This window comes from Periplaneta americana, chromosome 10 (assembly GCF_040183065.1).
Source record: "Periplaneta americana isolate PAMFEO1 chromosome 10, P.americana_PAMFEO1_priV1, whole genome shotgun sequence".
Classification (NCBI taxonomy): Eukaryota; Metazoa; Arthropoda; class Insecta; order Blattodea; family Blattidae; genus Periplaneta; species Periplaneta americana.
In genome coordinates, this window is record NC_091126.1 from 100,344,733 (window position 1) to 100,359,130 (window position 14,398).

Below are 14,398 nucleotides of genomic sequence, written 5' to 3' on the forward strand. Positions count from 1 at the left end.
GTTACAAGGATGTCACAGGAAAGATGGTCGAAGAGCATCTTTGAGTGTTCCCTCTCAGGACAAAGGCGAGGAGCCCTCCTCGTTTAACTTGGTGTGGTGATAGAATTGCCAAAGCAATGCAAGTCCGTAACTTGAAAGGTGGAGATTAGAAAGAAAAAGATGAATGGTGACCAGGAATTCAAGGCAAGCGCAGAATAGTATAAACTCTTTCAAATAAAATGTAGGTTAAAAATCATTAGAATTCGAGTACAATGGGTTACTGACATGAATTGGACTCACACAACCTCTATCCTACTTAATTACATTTAAGTAAAAGATAGCTGTTTTTAATTTTCATGTAATTAAGCAGATAACACGTTACATTGTAGGCCCTGCATTCAAAAAGCATATTATATAATAAAATCCATCACTAAATTGACTAATTACATGAGATATACTTTAAATTTCACGATAATTAAAATTAGAGTATAGAACGCCACAGTCTGACTAATAAAATGCAATAGGTTCCAATATTTTTTCTCACTGTGTTGTTTTCTTCCAGAGGTTATTTCAGATCTATCTTACTATTCAAACATTTGAATCACATATTTCCATGCTCTTTTGATATATAGGGTATTTCAAAAGTCAGTTAAAACATTGAACCGCTATAAATATTATAATATTTGAGATAGGGAAAAAGACAAAAACATCACAGTGTTGGGCAAACAACGGGGTTTACAAAACATTGGAAAGATGTCCGCCGTTCCCTTGTTCAACGTACAGCATTCTGTCTGCGACACCATGCACAGCATTTTGCAGATAATGTCTTTGAATATTGGCAATTTCTTGCAAGATGGCATCTTTCAGTTGCAGTAGGGTTGCTGGATGTGTCAGGAAAACTCGTTCTTTAAGGTAACCCCACAACCAAAAGTCGGCCGAATTGAAATCTGGAGATCGCGGAGGCCACAATTTCGGAAAGTGCCTACTGATGATTTTGGTCTGAAAACGAACCTCAATTACGCGTGTTAACTCCACCATTAATATTTAGTAGGTTATTTTACGATTCTTCATCAACATCTTAGGTTATTTAGCGTCTGAATGAGATGAAGGTGGTAGTGCCGGTGAAATGAGTCTGGGGTTCAGCACCGAAATTTACTCAGCATTTCCTCTTATTGCGTTGAGTGAATTACCCCGGGAAAATCTCAACCAGGTAACTTGCCCCGACCGGAAATCGAACCCGGTACACATCGTTTCCCGGCCAGACGCGCTAACCGTTACTCCACAGAGGTGGACAATAATGGAATAAGACAGACTGTTACAGTAAACGGGACTCGCTAGTACAGCATTTTATAGAACTTCGTCATCCCTAGACTGAGGAATCACGATATGGAAAACATAATCTTCGTGCAAGATGGCGCTCCACCCCACATCTTTAGCCCTGTAAAACAATTAATTACGCAGATGTTTGGCGAGATCGTGTTATCAGTAGGCACTTTCCAACATGTGGCCTCCGCGATTTCCAGATTTCAATCCGGCCGACTTTTAGTTGTGGGGTTACCTTAAAGAACGAGTTTCCCTAACCACATCAAACAACCCTACTGCAACTGAAAGATGCCATCTCGCAAGAAATTGCCAATATTCCAAGATATTATCTGCAAAATGCTGTGCATGGTGTCGCAGACAGAATGCTGCACGTTGAACAAGAGAACGACGGACATCTTCCCAATGTTCTGTAAACCCCTTTGTTTGCCCAGCACTGATATTTTTTGTTTCCTCCCTATCTCAAATATTTTAATATTTATAGCGGTTTAATGTTTTCACTCATTTTTGAAATACCCTATGCATTATTTTTTCTGAACATTTTTAGTTTCAGAATAAATTCTGAGAAGCACCATCACCCAAGAACTCTAAATTGGTAGAATTCTATGTCTATTCCAATTGTAACATTACCAAAACATTGAAAATTAAATCATTTATCATGTTCATCTCTTGTCTTCTAACAATTGAGATGTATGTGAAATTATTTACACAGAGAAGTCGAAGACTTTGCTAAGGGACTATGAGTTTCAAGAGACCTCTGGAATGTGAGATCACCAGGTGTTCGTTATTTGTTCGTAATTATCTCGTGCAATACTGCATAATGGACCACAATACACACTTTCTGACCATGTAAATGAAGGCGAGGAACTGAAATCACGCTTTCAAAGCCAAGCAGGGTGCGCCAAATAGTTTTGAAGCATCCTTCAGCCCCCGTCTCAGTCGGAAATTTTAATCCCACTTGTGCAGAGACAATCCTTTATTTTCAATACCCAGAAGAACAAAGAGCTTTGTTCCTGACGGGACTCGTGATTAATGGCTGTCTCTTAAATTTCTCACACATATAAAATATTTGCATTGAAGTGGCCACTTTAGGGTGTGAACTTGGAAAGGAGAATGTTCAATGATGCACATTTGTGAGGACTGGCACATATACATGTCACAAAGGGGAAGAGTTTTGTTTATCACGTAATTTCCAACTATGAATACAGAATACTTGCTAGTAAACATCGCTAAATAATATCAGTTACTCATCGCCACCCACGCTCTACATAGGCCAAGTTAATGACGTTGAATAGGCTGAAGATGTAAATTTGTTGAGCAAATATTTTGACGTAAATATGACTATATCGAAACGTTACTAGAAAAATCCGGGTGACGGAACAGAGTAATTGAATCAGAAAACGAAAACTGTAAGTCTAATGTATAACAAACCAGATGTTTCGTGGTTTTCCACGCGGTCAATCTCACTCAGTTCCGTATATAATGTACTTTTTGGTTAAGATCACAAATCTGTGTATCTATGCAGACGACATTGCCTTCTTGGAGATGAGGAACACCTTCAAGTTAGCATCCCTAGATCACCTCCAACTGTGGTTCCGTGAATGGAGGATCAAGGTCAACGTAGAGAAATGTCAGGCAAAACTCTTTTCAATACGAACGGGACTCCAAGACATACCACAACTACCCACACTTTTCGACCAAGCAGTGCCGTGGATATAACAAATTAAGTAGTTATGGTGTGACCAAAACTACTTCCGACTTGACATCTTATAGAGAAGGGGGAGCAATGTTGTCCATCTTACGTGTAAGCGAGCGCTATCGATAGAGTGCAGTAACGAACAGTTGACTTGAACCTATACATTTGTAACTAATTTATTGAATATTATGCATTAAAATTAATGTACAATATTATTTTATTATTATAGTAGCAATAGCAGTAGCAGTAGCAGCAGTAGCAGTAGCAGCAGTAGCAGTAGTAGTTTTCTTCAATGTAATGTAATATTGTTAGAAAAGCGTTGAAAGAACTGTTAACTGTAAAAACAAGTTTAAATTTAATATGATGTCGATACCTTTACTTTTATGAGTGCCAGCATTCGTCCATGTAATATTGTTAGAAAAGCATTTTGCTGGAAATGCATTTATATTTGTTACACTTTTCTCCACTTTTCCCTTTTCCCCGGAGTTTCAAGCCTTGAGGACCCTGCGTCACCTACATCTACACGGCCTTTTTCTTTTCCAATATCGATAACAGTGCTCTTATTAATTTTAACACAAGCAGTAGTTCTCATTACGACTTGTGTCAAAGGTAAAAGAGGCCCGCCATTATCTTTTTCCCCTCTCAAAATATTGTCTTACGTTACACACAATCTCTCGCGCTTGACTCTTTAATGGGGCACCTTGTACAATATGTTTTGTTCTCCGCCTGCCTTTCCTTCCTTCCGACATTCCAGAAGTCACCTGTTTAGAAACTCTTGCAGAAATAAAAAAAAAACACACACTAGTCTCACACACTCCACCAATGACAACGAAAATAATACAGTACGTGTAATGTAATTTAAACACAATAATTATCGATATAATAAAACAATACTAAAACTAAACATTATTTTTAATTCGCACAACACACGCGCTAACCAGCCAACTCAAAGTCATCCCGGGAATTGTATGCACGTGCAATTTGTAAACGTATATGCAACACCGTCCCGTTACCATGGTTACGCGTCTCTCGTGATAGGTTGATTTGAATGATTGTCATGGTAACATGCTAAAGGCGCAATTGTCAGGTCGGAAGTAGTTTTGGACACACCATAAGGATCATCATGAACTCTTGTCTCACCTTTCGAGATCATATCCAATCCCTTCGTTGTAAGGCCAACGGACTGATAGTTCGACTCTATTCGACTATGATGGCATTAAATCCAGACAACCTGGTAGTAGGACTTACATGTATAAAGCCCTTATTCGCTATTTCATAACCTATGACGCGGCCGCATCGGAATTCAAGTTATACAGAACCAGGCGATTCGTATCATTGCCTGTCTTCTCCGAGTCGCACGGAAAGTAAGTTCCATGATGAGCTGAATTTGCTAACCATTCACGAATTATCGCTCGACTTGCTACGAACTTGTACACGGCAGCCCGTGCCAACCCCAACCCGCTCATATCTACTCTCGGTTCATATGAACTGAGAAAACGTAGGAGGCATCAGTCGGGTCCACTAGCTATACTCATGAGAGAGAAGAGAATAGAGGCCGGCGTCATCTCTAGGTTTAGGTGGGTGATCACTTATCTCCTAGTAAAACCGTTGGAATACTGCAACCGCTGCTGAAGTAGATTTTTTCAACATTTTTAAATTCTTTGCCATCTAATTTGAGTTGAAGATCCTGAACTCAGCTCTGGAATACATCATGGAAAACGGCTTGAGCAACGACAAGCAATTTACTTTATGCACGAGGCTCCCGACACTGACCTACCCCAACTCCTCTTAGGCAGGCTCAACCTACCTATAAACCTTTTCAATTTGGGCTGTCGGAGCGAACTCGGTTATTGGTGGCCCGGATTAAGCATCGGGAGTGACTTGAGAAGAAACTATAGTGAGGATCACATAAGAGTAGTTCCTAAAAGCCAAGAGGAGTAGAAATAGAAGAGAGGGGGTCAATCGTATCTATTCCCTGTTAATCGCTTTTAATTCTATGGCACTGCCACGATGAGCGCTAACATCGCCTCTTACCAACATTCCGTCACTGATTTTAGACTCTTGGAAATGGAGAATGAACTTGCGTGCTCTTGGTTTAAGTTGTTAGTCCTGGAACAATTTCTTGCCGTAATTCAAGAACTGAAGAAGAAGACATATTGAATTTTCTTGCCTAGGCGAGGGAAGGATGGCCGGACGAATTAAATGCGAATATCCATACTGCGGAAGTAAGAAGAGTAGTCACCACTCGAAATGTTTCTTCAAAATACCTGGGATAGTGAGAGGTGAGTTTTCATTTACAATATATAGCAATGTTATCACTTATAACTAATTTGATATACTTGTAAATTTTGCTAGCCACGTGCATCATTTTAAATTATATAGGTTAGGTTATCAGATATTAATTCATACACACATATACAGAATTTGTAACATCTAGTTACATATTAACAGACTTTTATGATTATTTCTATTGGTAGAATATATATATATATATATATATATATATATATATATAGAACATGCATTTTTTGTTTTTATTTTCGAAGCTTTTTATACAGTGCAGGAGAAACTTTGCTGTTTTGCGCACCACACGCGGGAGAAAAAAAGTTATTTCAAACACTGAATATAACCAATAAAATTGCAGAAAACCACGTCGTGTCGTGTGCAGCTTGGTACCGGAGTTTCAATATTCTAATAGAAAAAAATAGAGTAATAGACCCTTTCCTTGAATATTCCCCGCGTGGTATTATTACTTGAGACTTTTACATATTTATAACATTTATTATAAAATAATAGTAATATTTATAATAATAAATTGCAATAATAATAATAATAATAGTCTAATTATGATATAATTAAATGTTATATAGGCTATACTGTATATGTGTATGAAATTACCGTAAGCACAGGAACGTGACTTCGTGGCACTTTATAAAATCACTCTAATAGCCTATAAAGTGAAAGGGAACAGCTGCAGTGAGCTATGATGATGTAGCTTATACTTAAACCATTTTATGGCATATTTTATCCACCTATATTTTATTTTATTTTTTGTTTCGCCTACATTGTATTTTTACAAATGTTGTCTTTAAATACGAATTTTTTCCTGGACCAAAATTAGGTCTACAATAGAAATGATGAGATAATTAGTATTTTAACGTGAAGCTGACTGGAGGAGTTTATTTTAATTTTTCTTGGTTCTCAAAGTGATTTTATTAAGTGCCATGAAATGGTTTTCCTGTGCTCATAATTTATATTTATTTTACATTTTATTTCAATTTTTTTCAGATGCAAGGCATGCCTAGAAGCATTGGGCATATAAGATCTGATGGTTAAAGAGCCCAACAAACTGCACAACAGCTTTCGGGAGCCATACCTTGCAAAGTTCAAGCTATCTCCAATGGTCAAGGTAACTTACTTAAGTAACTGCAAGCCTTTTATATTATGAAATTTCAGTGCTTCATATCTATACCTATAAATTCTGTCGTAATTGCAAATTGTGAATGAATACATAAAGAAAAGCCATTCACACAAATAGTGAAGTATCAGGCTAAGTAGATCCCATAATTAAAGCTTTGGGGCGAATAATGGTCTGTATTGCAATCTGCTAACTGGGCAGGAGGAACGAAAATGTTACATCGTCATTCCACTCATAAATAATTTACTATTGGACGGGCAACATACACCGTTATTCCATCAATATGTTTTGTACACTAAGCAAAGTATAGATTGTATGTTACTGAAAGTCATATTACACATCGGAGAAGTTTGTAACATTATGAACAGAATAATAATGAAGACAATGACAAACACAGTTTTTAAATGTTGACTATAAGAGAGTAACACATTTTAAACAGTTCCTTTCTGACATCAAGAGCAAGCTGTGAGCACATCTTGAAAGAATTTCCACAAATCTGTTCCTGAAACGAAATAACTTGATAACATTCTAAGATAAAGTATAATGGCAAAAATTGTAACATAAACCATTATTCGGCCCAACGCTTCAATTGTAACCTCTATCCTTGGTGGTACAGGACTACTTACTCTTGCTGTCAGTTCATAATTGTAACCTTTTGGTTGTTTTATTTTGTACGGGAAGAAACAGAGGACCCCCGCCAGAGAGGCTGGTGACCCCCCAAGAGAGGAAAGGCAGTGAGAAGGGGCTGGGGAGCCCCCAAGAATGCAAACCACGGCCACGCCGATAGTAACACTGAAGAGGAGGAAAATTTGCAGTCTTCGAGTACAACTGCATCATCTGAGAGGAAGAGTCCTCAAGACCACACAGAGAGATCTGAAGATTGACATTGCCCTTGCAACTTTAAGGAAGAAGGTTCCCGGGCCATTATATGAATTGGTAAAAAATTGTGTCTCCTCAAATGCAAGGTATGTACAGAGAGTTCGGTGGTCACCGGAATTGAAACCAAAGGCTCTTAATATTTATTTACAGAGCCCAAGTGCCTATAGAATGATTAGGAAGTTATTAAATTTCCCTTCTAAGGCTACATTGCTTAGAGTTTTGCGAAAGTATACCACTGATGTTGGTTTTAGTGACAAATTATTCGACATATTAAGGAATGCCTGTAGTAAGATGACTCACACTGACAAAGTAGGTTGCCTTATGTGGGGTGAAATATCTTTAAAAGCAGTGTTGACAAGCAAAAAATGTCTGCAGCAACTAAATGGCTTAATGTCCGTGTTGCACTATTGAACATATACCAGGAGTAGCAGAATTTGCTAAGAAGTAATTCATTACCTGCTTGTAATAAAGACATAGACCACTCACCATAGACAAAAGCATCTGATTTGCAGGTTTACCTGACAAGTGTTTTTAAAATCTTTGAAACCCATCAACAAAATCATCATTATTGTTACAAGCCAAGCTGATTTTAGTGGTATTTGATCGCATATGAGACAGCACAGCTCATCTATGTCACTCATTTTGTCACAAGCATATTTTAGCTTATCCAGTATTTTCTCACAAAACCCAACATCATTTGCATATAAGGCAAACTTTCGTAGAAGAGTGGCTTTACAAGGAATACTCAATAATTTTCTAACAATTCTGTTTCACTTGTTCTGTGTAAGTAGATATTAAGGGCTTTACATTTGAATTCTGTTAACCAGGGACATTCCTGTACAAATCATGAACCAGAGGATTGTCTGCAGGATTGTATATGTAAAATAATATTAACATTACTTTTCAAATTCAACTTTATCTTCGCTGGCACTCCTCTTCTTCATGTCAACGAGAACTGCAGATGTGAGAAGTTTTGCACCTAATGTGCTTGTGAAACTGGATGCAGAAAAGTGATGTGCACATTTACTGATACTGTGGTATTGTGGCCAAATGAATATTTTTTTTTGTGTATTTTTGATTTAAGATTTTGCATATTTAATTTTAGTTGCTATTTATTGCTATTTTGTATTGTTCTTGTATTTTTGTTACATTATGTTTCTTGTTATGATTTGGTATTTTTCTCAAACAAAAGGAACCTAAATTAACTACAATACGAAGTAACTCAAGGCAATAATATTTTTTTTTCTTGAAATAACATCATATCAAACACAGGACCGATGTTGTTGGCATATTTCAACAAAGCCTGTGAAATGTACTGTAGACTCTATTTACCATAATCGCAATGTTGGAACATAAAGTTATTGTATTCTGCACTAGCATTTAGAATATTTTCATATTAAATGACAAATTATGCCATTGAGGAAATAAATACAGTAGTAGGTGCTACATATACGTTGGAATTCTTAAACCTGTACAACTTAACTGAAATCAACAAATGCTGAGTTTTTGGCAATAAACCCATTAACTCTCTTACTCTACTCTCTAATATTCCCCACAGGCAGCTTAAAATTTCATGTTGAAGTTTACAGACAAACGGCATAATGTCATTAAATATTAATTTTTATTGTTTTAATTTTATGTTTATCATGTACTGTGTATGATTTTATTTCTTCAGTTTGTTATATTTGTGTTTCTCAGAGAAATGGAACTTAAATTAACTAACTACAACACTAATGTTCGTAATGTTTGAACACAAAGTTACACTAGTGAATACAATATTTTCCAATATTCCCCACATATAGTCCAAAATGTAATGTAGAAGTTCATGAACAAACTGACATAATGTCATTAAGTGTTAATCTTAAAAAAAATATTTGTGCATGACTGCCTTCAATGTAATTAGAAGACTTTACACATTATAGCTACTTATTTGGAGACAATAAGAACATAGCATTGTAGACTCCAATTTCTACTAAGGGTGATTTGAAATTATTTTCCTTACAACACAATAATAACTAATGGTAGTATATCTGAAAATATCAGAAAATTAAGCGGTTAGCTGACTTCAAAGAGCAGAGATTACTTCATTAATAAATATGTAGAGTGTTAAGAATGTTTAGGTATGATTTTTTTCTTTGTGTAACATTTACTACTATGTTGTTAATATTATATATATGTATATATATATACATATATATATATATATATATATAGTACCTATCGTGAGCTCACGATCTTTTCTCTATTACAGTAAAACATCAAACAGTTAATTTCAATAAAGATCTTTGTGTTTATGTACAAAATGAAATATTGTTAATAAATAAATCTGATACATTCCAACATAACAGATTTGCTTGGTAATGTCTAAATCATTTCCAATTTCATAGTCCATTTCCTACCTCTACTACTCTACTTCATGAGATATCTCGTTCTGAAAACACTTATGGTATTGTAATTTACAAAAAAAGGTTTCTGGCTAATGATCTTAAAACAAAAAAAAAAAAGGAATTGTAATAGGGATGGTTACATTTCAAACATTCATGTTAATATGAATGTAACGGGGATGTGCAAAGAAGTATTTTGAAATTCCCGCTATTTCCGGTGCAGGAAGTCGTTTGAAAATACCGCCATTTTTGTGCATGTGGCGCTCCACTGCTGGTAAAAAGAAGCTTCTTGACAGATTACACTTAATCCGCCTCTTGAGCCCCTCTCTTCTATTCTACTCCTCTTGCTAAAAGCCTAATTTGGCCGTGTCTTCAGTGTTGCCAACTAATACCAGATATCACCAAAGAGGTTAAAATCACAACGCTACGTACTTTAATAATAATAATAATAATAATAATAATAATAATAATAATAATCATCATCATCATAATAATAACAATAATAATGATAATAATAATAATAGTAATAATGATAATAATAGTGACAATGATAACAATAACAATAATAATAGTAATAGTAATAATAATAGCGATAATAACAATAACAATAACAATCATAACAATAATAATCACAGTCATAAAAATAACAATACACTACTGTTACAGTACTAAAAAAATAATGCCTTGCTTATTTACTTAGATCTATTTACCAGATCTCATTTTTATGTTGGGAGGTGTTTTCTAAATGATTCAATAATTTATGAAATAGTATATTTTTTCATCCTGGACTTCTCGCATATTATTTTGGTAGTTAGGATAAATATGATCTAATATTAAAATGTATTTTTCTGGTAACATGAAATTCATTGCTTTTATTAAAGAGTTGACATTTCATGAGACTTAACCTAAAAATGTATTTAGTTTGATAACGTGAAATGATTAGTACGAATTCCGAAAACAGAATACCACTTCGAAATATATAGGCTATTTAAAATAATTACTTCTAATAATGTTGCTGTTCTGAATATAATTTCCGTCTCTGTGCGCATAATTTATTTTTAACGTCTTCCTACGTCAGTACTGTGAAGTGTAAGCACTTTATTTTGGAGAAATTCGTACTATCCTAATTTCTCTTTTGGACATTCTAATAAAAATCTAAACGTGAAACAAATTCATTAAAATGTGAAATATGTTTCTGTACATTAGCCACGTGCGTGTTTCATATCAAATAGGTCTATAAGATATATCTTATTTAATTACACTTACCTGAATATAGAGTTTAATTGGAATCACAAAGCAACAAAAGTTAATTGTGTATTGATGTTAATATGAATACCGGTATTACCAAATTATTAATTTTCAAGTTTAGTTCCTTCCATTTTCATCAATTCCCTGTTCTGCAAACCGAAATTATTGCAGACAACGTAACAGAAAATAACTGCCAGTAGTAATATTTGTCAGTATCCGAATTCGAAACAAAGTTAGTGAAAGAAAATTCAACCTGACAATCACTATAATCCTCTAGTATATGAAGTAATAGGGGAAAAATGGTTAGGTTTCACCCTTACGGTATTAAGTAAGCTGATCCGAACTATAGGTCTCATTGCTTGTTCGAGGCTCTTGATCAGGTCTCATACCCAGCCCATCTTAAGCCAGAACCACCTTCCATTTCGTGACATCGTTCTTCCCCTATCCTGTTTGAGTTGATTGAGCGAACTCGGTTCCTGACGACCCGGATTAAGCGTTGGAAGCAACCTGTGAAACGGTAAGCACTTTAATGCAGGGATGTCAAAACGCCTGAATTACGTGCTCATACTACAAGCAATACAAATCCAACAAGGTTCACTTATCAGCAAGATAAAGTACAAACATCGCTCTTAAGAAAATGTTGTGCGGGTTCTTGTGAGCACGCAGTGCAGGCGTTTTGACATACCTGCCTTAATGCCTGTCCGAGGCTCAGGATCAAGATCCATCCCCAGAAACACCCCTAAGGCCCGGTTTTATAAATTCGGTTCATCTAAAGATTTTGTTAAACCTAAGTTAAACCTAATCATGAGTTTAACTCAACGTGCCGTATAACAGAGTCTCGGTTAAGTTAAACCGTAGTGGAATACAATTGAAGGGTCCAATGCAAGAATGATGAATGTCACTTTCTTGTCGAAAATGAACCAAGACTGTCAATGCATAGCTTAAGACATAAAGAATGTACATAGAAAGTTATATGGCATTAACACTGATATTCATTGCCCAGCAATGATCGGATAATCACAGTTAAGCTTTGAGCGCTAAGCATTTCAGACTTTCAATTGCTTCTCCTGCAAAATGTATTCCAAATGACATCCATCATTCTTGCAGTGGACTCTTCAATTGATAATGTGCAATGCTAGGAAAGAAAAGAAGAACATCGCAACAGTTTAAATATATTAATGATTTAAAATAGCCGACGCTCATGAAGAATCTTAATTAAAAAACATCTTTGTTCTTCGATATCAGAGAGAGTATCATAAAAATCCTAAAGAGGACCAATACCGCGTACTTCAGTGTGCTTGTCAAACTTAACCTCAAATAGTTTCATATTCCCAAACACAATGCAACCAAACTAAACCTTGCAGGACAATCCGCGACGTAACTCCATACAGAATCAACTGAGTAATGAAGTAATAATATCAGTGTGCGTATTTTATGTGTTGTCTAGAATATTTATGAAACAGAATTCAGTCAAACAATAAAATTATTTTTACGAGTCTAGTAAAGTTAGGTAACATTATTAGTGTGTTTATGAATCAGACGCCATAGTAAATCTTACCAGGAGACTGTCTGCCACACACAGTACAATGCGCAATAGGGTTATAGTAGATTTGTGGACACCTTCGAAATTTTCCATCTTTTTCAGTACGCCTAATACTAGAGGTAAAATAGCGCAGCGCAACTAGTAACTGATGCAGATATTCAACAGAATGTTTTCAAAAATAAAAAAGAAATCATTTATCTTTTCAAATAATCTTTAAATTCAAACCCTAAAACACATATTTTTGCACTTCATTTTTCTGTTGCATGTTGTATCCGAGTTTCAATTTTTCGAAAAAAGGTTAGGACTATAAGCCTAATTCTGTTAGGACTGTCTGCTTCGAAAGCCTCAATCTGTTTTAAAACATATGTTCATTTATGTATATTTCAGAGTGGTGCACACTATTTCGAAAAATTCTTGGCCGCCGTGGTCGTTCAATAATATTGATCACTCACATATAGTTACTCATAAGTTCTTGGAAAACATCTGCAATATCCGCGTGTATTGCGGGAACCGCCATCTTGCACTGTTGAGCCTAGAACTGCAGTTTAAACGGCAGAGAACTGCCGATCAAGTTAAACTCAAGTTAATTCAAGATTAACTGGTAGTTAAGGTTTATAATACGAAGGAGAACGAAAAACTTCACTTTAAAATAAACGTAAGGTTTAAACGGCGTTTATAATACCGGCCCTATATCATGTCTCGTGGTTAAATTGAACTCGGGATATTGCAATAACAGTAACACCCACCCTCAATAGAATCAGAGAAAGCCAATTGGCTAGTCTCCTAAATAGAATCAATTCAACCTGCTTGTGGTATTTCTGTGGATTTCCTAAGTCGCTATGATGAAAGGGCCACGAAACCACATCTCCCTCCATACAAAAGTATCAGAATTTTTCTAAATAAAAGCCATTGAAATAGAAGCCTTGGATTTTACATATTGCCTTTGGTACATGGGCAAATTTCACATATTGCCTTCGGTACATGGGCTAGTTTCACATATTGCCTTCGGTACATGGGTGATTTTCACGTATTACCATCGGTACATGGGCGAGTTTCATATATTGCCTTCGGTACATGGGTGATTTTCACGTATTACCATCGGTACATGGGCGAGTTTTACATATTACCATTGGGACATGGGCGAGTTTTACATATTGCCTTCGGTACATGGGTGATTTTCACGTATTACTATCGGTACATGGGCGAGTTTCACATATTACCATCGGTACATGGGGAAGTTTCACATATTGCCTTCGGTACATGGGTGAGTTTCACATATTACCATCGGTACATGGGCGAGTCTCACATATTACCATCGGTGCATGGGGAAGTTTCATATATTGCCTTCGGTACATGGGTGAGTTTCACATATTACCATCGCTACTTGGGCGAGTTTCACATATTACCATCGGTACTTGGGGGAGTTTCACATATTACCATCGGTACATGGGCGAGTTTCACATATTTCCTTCGGTACATGGGCGAGTTTCACATATTGCCTTCGGTACATGGGTGATTTTCACGTATTACCATCGGTACATGAGCGAGTTTCACATATTACCATCGGTACATGGGCGAGTTTCACATATTACCATCGGTACATGGGCGAGTTTCACATATTACCATCGGTACATGGGCGAGTTTCACATATTTCCTTCGGTACATGGGCGAGTTTCACATATTGCCTTCGGTACATGGGTGATTTTCACGTATTACCATCGGTACATGGGTGATTTTCACGTATTACCATCGGTACATGGGCGAGTTTCACATATTACCATCGGTACATGGGCGAGTTTCACATATTGCCTTCGGTACATGGGTGAGTTTCACGTATTACCATCGGTACATGGGCGAGTTTCACATATTTCCATCGGTACATGGGGCAGTTTCACATATTGCCTTCGGTACATGGGTGAGTTTCACGTATT

General features: G+C 36.3%; 1 long non-coding RNA gene across 1 annotated transcript; it reads left to right on the plus strand.

The window, feature by feature from the left end:
- Nucleotides 1-5,061: 5,061 nt before the first annotated feature.
- Nucleotides 5,062-7,139, plus strand: LOC138707318 (uncharacterized). The gene is made up of 3 exons (XR_011334167.1): nt 5,062-5,277; nt 6,284-6,404; nt 7,095-7,139. It is a non-coding gene; the product is annotated as an uncharacterized lncRNA (long non-coding RNA).
- The last annotated feature ends 7,259 nt before the right edge of the window (nt 7,140-14,398 follow it).